Source organism: Castor canadensis, chromosome 5 (genome assembly GCF_047511655.1).
Source record: "Castor canadensis chromosome 5, mCasCan1.hap1v2, whole genome shotgun sequence".
Classification (NCBI taxonomy): Eukaryota; Metazoa; Chordata; class Mammalia; order Rodentia; family Castoridae; genus Castor; species Castor canadensis.
In genome coordinates this window covers 63988424-63996888 of record NC_133390.1, presented here as the reverse complement: position 1 = coordinate 63996888, position 8465 = coordinate 63988424, and positions in this window count along the sequence as shown.

The following is an 8465-nucleotide window of genomic DNA, read 5'->3' as shown; positions in this document are numbered from 1 at the left end:
TATTCAGCAATAGTAGCAAAGAGCAGAGGGCCTGGTTTTGTCTTTATCACACCCCTTCCCACTCACTGACGCTGCTATAGAGAACATTCATGCTATGAGGGATTCATTTAAGGCCAAGAAGAGCCTGATGTTTTCTGTAGATCTAGAGTTCACCACCTGAAAGTAATCAACAAACACTTTTCCTAAACAATAAGACAAATCTTACACCTGGCAGATTATTGTAAAATGTATTCATTTTTGATAACTTAGACCCTGTTTCCAAAGGCTCCAACTTCTTTCTTCATTCATTTTTTCCTTCAGTTTTCCTGAGAAGAAGATGTGTTTTTAATTCCCCAAGTTGGAAAAGGAAATATGAAGTTGGCTTTTTCATGTTTCTGTTAGTTAAACCCTCTTGTTTTTCTGAATACAGCATATTTCTCAACTGGTCTTTTTTTATTACCTCCAAAATTGGGCAGAGCTTTAAACTGACTAATGTTTACATGTTTCTTGATGTTATAGAAATTGCTCTATGCCAACTAGGCTAAGGTGGCTTGGGTAAGTAAGAAGGAAAGAAGAGAAATTGACTGGATGCTGTGAGGGAATAGTGAGTAAAAGAATCAGGAATAGGGGATATACAAGAAATATTAGGAAATATTTTGAATGGAAGACTAATTACCTATGTAGGTGCCTGCACTTGAAGGTGGAAGATTTTTAAGCCTAAGAACTTACATGTCTGATTTTTTAAAGTAACAGATGTGTGTCATATATTAAGATGCTGAGAAACTATCACTACAAGTGGTATCAGAGGCAAAAGGATTATAGATCAGGACATCTATTCATCAAGCCTGCAGAGGAGAGGAGGCATATGTTCTGACTGCTCTCCGTTGATTGGTCAGCTGCTGTTTCCATAGCAATCCATGTACAGCTCAGACATTTTTTTCTCTCCTATGCTGCTTTACCTTCATTGCAGAGCAAAGAACCTGGCATTTATAAACAGACATTCTCAGTAAATGTAATGGTACTTCAGCCATTGTTGGGTGGCTTATTATTCCAATTGTACAATAGTTACAGTTTATCACATTCTCAACTACTGACACAGCAGCAAAAGGATTTTATATTTTGTCCTATTATTGGGAAAAATGACTTTATATAAATAGATTTTTATACATAGTACATAGGTTTAGTACAATAATACTGTGTGTACTTTAAGGTAGAAACAGTATACCCACTAGGATTTCTTTTTTTCATGTATATTTGGAATTTGCATGTTAAATGAGCACATTTATGTAAGGTGTGGCTTGCATCTGACTAGTTCTTTTACATTGAACTAATTCTGTGCACTGTTAAAATGGAAAATAGTAACCCCTACTCCTCAGAAATTTGAACCAGGACAAAATTTCCATGTTTTATTCACTAAATGCAACCAAAAATTTCTTAGTCCTCATCTTACTAGAATTTGCTGCTGTGGTGAAACTGGCTGTCTGCTTCCCAATCACTCTCTTAAAAACAGTGGCTGGTTTACCTTTGGAGAAATTATTCCATCCCCTCTCTGAAGCCATGAACTTGGCACAGTTAACCATTCCCAACTCCAAGGGTAAGTGGGAGATTAGCCTACATCTGACAAATCAGAGCCTCAGATTTCAGGGGTAATTAGATCAGTGATAAGAGGCTAAGATCAACCCAGGAATCAGCACCAAACAGTTAATTCCACATCTTTTGCTGGATAACCTGAAAAGAGGCAAGGTTTGTCATTTAGTCTTGCTCCGGAAAGAATGAATCTGGAGCATCTAGAGAATGACGTTTCCTGGGAATGAGTCCACAGAGAGGAGGAGAGCAGCAACAAGAGACAGAAAGAGAATTGCAAAATGGAAATCATAATTGTACTTTTCTAATAGAATGTTGTGAAGGTGAAATGAATTAGCTATATGAAACACTCTAACAGTAGCTGACATATAGAAAGTACTGTAAAAAAGTTAGCTATGGTTGTTATTAATGGCTTGACCATGCTTAAAGTTAGTTAGGTCTTATCCTTATTCTTGATCTTTTCTGTTATACGTACCAAAACTGTCTGTTCTACCATCCCTACCTCCAGTTTTGTTTTTCTGTAGTTTGTAACTGAATAGCTCTCTCTCTCTCACTCTCTGTCTCAATATATATGTATATACATGTATATGTGTACCTATTTCATTTATATAAACATAAAATATCTCAAAAGTACTGTTTATACCTTAGAACTTGTTCTGTTTGTCAAGCTGTTCTACTTACATGCATATCTGAAATGTGGGTAAAATTTATGTACAAATATAGTCATTGCATACTAACAAAAATTCAAACACCTGATTTGTTCAAAACAAAGAGGAACAAGTAAGGTTAAGTACATTAAGTTCTATATATACTTCATTTAAATGATGCCCATTAAGTAATTTTGATGTATTGGCTTGTAATATGTATTTATACTATATGTAATATAGTATGATCTCAAACACAATAATCACATAAAAAGAAAACTGAAAGGAAAAACAAAGATATTAGTAGATGTTTTCTCTGTGTCTGGAACCATGAGTGGCTTGAATTATTTTTTTTTCACTTTTCTGTATTTTGTAAATTATGTATAGTAAGCAGATATTATTTTAAGAACTATTTTTCAATATCCATACATTTGTAGAATTTTACAAGCTCAAAAATAGATTTGCTACAATCTTGAACATATACTTAGAAAAGGGAATTTAGAAAAATGAAGAAATGTAAAGAATCTTAGAAATGTATTCTAATTGTACATCTTTGTAAATTTTACTGGAAGCTGACGCTAAGAAGTTGTAACTTATTCATCATCAAACAGTATTGACAGATATTTTAGGACTCAGGAGATATGAATTTGAATCACATTTCAGTTGTTTCATTTCTATTGCAACACATTTTTTTCTAGACACAGTACACGGTGGACACAGATCTAAATTTGCATCTGGTCTCCATAGTAACTGCTTTTCAGCTTTTAACATTGGGCACCACCTGTTGTTCTGTGGACACACCTCCAAATAACACCACAGATTACAGAAGGGACAAAAGCACACATACACCTGTCTAAAACAGTACTTCTCTGATGAACAATTTCTCAATGATATTTAGCCACAGAGTATCCTATTTCTAAAATATCTAACACACTATCATATATCTCCTTACTCTAGCTGCAAATACAGTTGCTGTGCAAATACAGCAGCTTGACTTTAAAAAATATTAAGTTCCTACTTTCAAACATTGTGCCAATATGAAGCTCACAACCAGTCATAATAGAATAATATGACATGTAAAACTATACTACTATGTTGTATATTTCATCTGATAGTTGATGATTGTGAAAATTAAACGTAGTTAAAACTTGCTCACATAGGCTTTCTGGTTTTCTACATTTGCACAAAATGCACACACAGTTGCACTTCTAAATATATCAAGTTATTTTAGAAATCATGCAAACCCTTTTTCTCTGAATCATTTTTAGCTTTCCTACTGTAAGAAAACCAGCTGTTGGGGAAGACTTGAGGGTTTTCCTTAATTAAAATGATTTCTCATCTCTCTGATTAAAAAAGTCTACATTATAATAGGAAAAGTATCCCTCCCTGGAAAGACTTCCTTCGCAAAGGGCAAAAGAATTTTCAGAAATTAGCTTACTTAGATTTTATCATCCCTTGAATATATGCGATTAACCTCTTAAGGTAAGAAAAGACTCAAATGCACTTTAATTAGCTCCTCAAAATCATGTATAACATACGTTAGGAAAAACTGTGGCTGATAGTCTAAAACATTCCACGGAGACAGGAATGCCTCAGCAGGTAAATTGAGTATATGTATTGTTTTTTATTTGTCTCTTTGCTGTTCACACTTGATTTTCTCATCAGATTGTTAGCCTGGCCACCTGCCAATCCCATATCTAAATCAGAAATTCTGAGCAGTGAATCATGATCTGTCAACTTCAACTGCTGACGTGCATGTTGCTTTTGTAAAGGTCTGATTCTCCTCTCCACTGTGCCTTTCTTTTCTCTTCCCTCTCTTCTTCAATGTGAGCCAGTGGAAAAAGAGTTAGCTTTGAGGACAAACAGGCCTAGTTAGAACCTCGACTGAACAAACATTACTATGTGGCCTGTCTAAGCCTCAAGCCTATCTGCAGAGGGAGGCAGGAACACTCATTTCATATGGCAAAGTGAGGAGGACATATAGACCAGCATATATTTCTAAGCATTATATTTAGTAAGTACTCATAGATTATGTTTCCTTGATCCTTCTCCACTATTGAGATTTTCCAAGGTTCTCAGCTGAATGTCAAATAAATCACCTCCTGGTACCACTCAGAAGCTAGTAATCCCCTCTTCCACACAACTCCAGCCTTCATTCTTAGTTCCACTTTCTTATTAACCAGGGGGGTAGATCAGTGACAGTAGGCGTGGCCTCAAAGCCTCAGAAAAATGAAATACATTTCCCTCTCACAAAGTTATGACCTCTGGTTCTACATCATGGCAACTTCCAGATCCCTGATAGAAGCAATCAAAATTGGATTATAGAAGATGGTATTTGCAAAGTCTTTGTGCAATGCCTAGCACACAGTATATGCTTAATGAATGTTATCCATTATTATAAATTATTTTTTGGAATGAATGGCTGAACAGATACCACAGGATGCTTAGTTCAAGAGTATTAAATGAACTGAAAATGATAGTGACCATGAACGTGAAACCAGTTTCTGGTTAAATAAGAATGTGCAGGGATGAAATGTGAGATGAAACATGAAGGTTAGACTATCTTACTTTTGTCAAGGCAAAGTGGAAGGTTAAATTAAGTAGAGATGTAAACCACAATACATACATTTATTTCACCCTCAGCTGACATCAGCATATAATGACCCTCTCAAAACTTTTACCATATATTATAGTAATATTACTGTAAAACATAATAACCTCTGATGTGAAGGAGAGGGAGAAGGGATTCTGAACTTTTCTTGATAGCTGTAAGACTGTCAACTCTACCATTAAAACAGGGAAAAATAGATCAAAAAGAAAATCTTATATGGCTTGTCCAAAAGCTATAAAGATGAAAGTCACTCATTCTACTCCCAATTCCTCTCACTGTAGTCTGAAGGAATGCTGCTTATGAGTAAAATTCTTTGCCTAGAATACTAACATTTTAGAAGTCAGAAACTTCATAAAGGTCATCTATCTACTCTTCTCCTGGAATGCATGATATAAGTTTGAGGAGAGTATCTGGGAACCCTCTGAAACTCTGTGCTTCAGTGGATATGTGTGTGTTCATATGAATTAAAATAACTTATTGGAATACAAGCAACTTGAAAATGGCAATAAAGATATTGACTTTGCTTTTTCTCTGGATAAAAATGTGGCTTACCTAATGCCATCTGACTCAAGAACAAAGCATCAAACTGTTATAAAAATTTCCCCAAGAAGAAACTCACAAACAATTGGTATAAGTCCATCAACATGGACCTGCAAGCCCTGAATATGAAGGAAAGTGGCACAGTAAGAATTCCTCCCTCTTGGATCAGGTGTAAATTTGCACAAATGGTATCATCATCCCACTGTTAGACATCTGAGTCCAAGAGAAACTGCACTGAGCTCAGTTGATCTGCTCCTATTCTACATGGCCACTCCATTTCTCCAATATTTTGTACTTTGGACTAATAACTTAGGAATCCAATCTAGCTTTGAAGAGGATGTCTGTACATGTGTAGTCACTTCTTGTACCATGTATAATTGTGTGAAGAGCTGTGAGTTTTATCAGATGCTCATAGGATACTTGATCCAAAAGTAGGGTCTTGGAGGGATTAAGAGATTTACCCTAGGATAATTGACAGACCCATGACTAAGAAATAGTTCTACCCAGTCCAAGTTCACTACATTTCTCTAAGAAAACTAGTAGAAACTGAAGATACTGGGGGCCTGAAGGATGATCAGATGATCTTAGGAATATCTTATCACTCAAAATCAGAAGTCACAAGTCATTCCATGGTTTGTGCCTTTCCTTTCTCTTAACATTGGTTTCAGAGAAAACATGATAAATCAGGATATCATATACATAAATGACAGAGATAAGGTTCCAAGAGCACATAGACTCTTAGACAAATGTGTAAGTATATGGATATTGTTGGAGATCTTCTGCTCTTCTCAGTGAGTGTCCGTAAGTATAGAAAACAAACACATCTTACAATCAACAAGATGTTTTCCTGTATAAACCATTTCTTCACACACCACTGAGACAGTGTCTAGAGGCTGCTTATACAACACCCTCCTGGTTTTAGCTGCACCATGAAATGACACTGGCAACCAAAACTCTTTTACAAGATCTGTGCCTCCATCTACATTAGATTTCTCATTTTCAGCTCTAATGATATTGACCTGTGAGACTGCTTTTGGCCCCAGAAGGCCACTTATCACAATGACAGAACATTTTCACAAAAGCACCATCTCAATCCATTGTTTCTTTCTGGTCTCTACTAATTTCCTGTTCTTGGTCTTGGTTCCCTCTATTTGTTTCCCCTTCTGATATAGCTCATCTTTTTCCTTAGATCTATCTTTTTTTTGTTTTTTTCATCTTTCTTCACAGGTTAAGTGAATATCTAACTTGAATGACTAAATCACGTAGTTTGGTAAAGAACTCCCTAAACTTTTCATCAGCATGGCAACAAAAAGAACTTGTTGGGTTATAAGAATATGAGACATGCTGTACTAAAGTCAGACAAATAATCTATTTTGTGTAGTGTTCCTGTCAGGCAGAGTGACAGTAGGATGTTTATAGAAACACATGTCAATCTCTCTATGCAATCAAATTCTAATGGGCAAAGTATTCTGAGCACTATAAATTTCCTCCTAACAACCCATTCCATCAGTGGCAGCATATAATGTTTATTGAGTATCTACTATATGCCAGACATTGTACAAAGTTCCTAAAGTGCATTTTCTTACTTAGTTATCATAAGTATACCACACAGGCATAATATCAGAGGTACTATACTCATCTCGATTTTATAAAAATGGAAACCTATTCCGAGAGTTTAAGTAGGCAAAAAAGGCAGAGCTAAACTCTAACCTAAATCATCCTATCATTTTTTCACACCAGACTCCAAATCTAATTGGTAGGTGTCCCACAAAAAGAAAAAAGGTAATGATAAGGAATAACTTCTCAAAGGAACAATTCAAAAACAATTTCTAGAACAAAATATCCAGAGTCCCTAGCCCAACAAATTCCTAGCATAGTAATCGGAAGATACTTCCATCATGGAAATCACAAACAATAGCAGGAAAAGCTAGACTCTCAAAGTTTCTAGAGAGAAAAACATATCACATAGAAAAGTTCAACTCTAGATTTCTTAGTAGCCACGCAGAAGAATCTGGAAGAAATTAGAGGCCTGCCTTGATATTTTCACTGAAACGTGTTTGGTTTAGAATTCTTTACTAAGCTAGAATTCTTTACTAAGTGCCCCCCACATCAAATATGGGAGATAAACAAAATCTTGCACTATGAACTACTAGTGATTGTCCTTAGCAAAAATGGAAGATAAAGTCATGAGTGAAGAAGGCAATCCAAGAGACAGCAGATAACATAGTGCAGAGGCAAGCTAATCCCTAAAGTAAATGGGAAGGGAAAGGTGAGGACGGTAGAGCCAAAAGTTTTATTGGAATACAAAGACAGTTGACTCTAGGAGGCATAGCTCCAATAAAAGAAAATAAACACTGTTGGGATATCTGACAGGTCTGAACATTTGAAAAAAAAAATGATTTTGGTGGTGGTGTGTATTGAACCCAGTATCTCATGCATGTTAAGCAGGTACTCTTCCACTGGGCTACATCCCCAGCCTGGAACATGATATTGAATAGTGAAGCTGAAGAATGTAGGAAGGTTAGCTAGTGGACATATTAGCATGTATAGTTATATGAGACAATTGATAGCTTCAGAGAAACAAAAGAGTTCTATATAAATAGAAATGTGATAACAACTCATTAGTTAACTCAATAATAAGCCATACTTATATAGTTATAATAATAAAAATAACTAAATATGTACTAATCATAGCACAATGAAGAGATATGCAAGACTTGAATAAAAAATGAAAGAACTTTATTCACAAAGTGAAGAAAGGCTTGAGTAAAGGACAGATATGCCTTGTTCCTGTATAAGTAGATTAGATATTATAAAGGTGACAAATTTCCAAAATGAATCTACAAGTGCAATGCTATCCTAAACAAAATGCCAAAGTGATTATTTAAATGTAAGTTGGCAAGATGTTTATAAATTTCCAAAAAATCACATATGTGACAATTGCATTTAGTGTGCCTGCTATCAGATACAAAATTTATCACAATATTTCATAATTCTAGCATCACCAAACAGATCTAGGGTCATAGATGAAATTAAATGTCTCATAACTAAGGCATTTAACTAAGGCAGCGGGGAGATAACGAAACCCAAAAGTGTTTTACAACAAA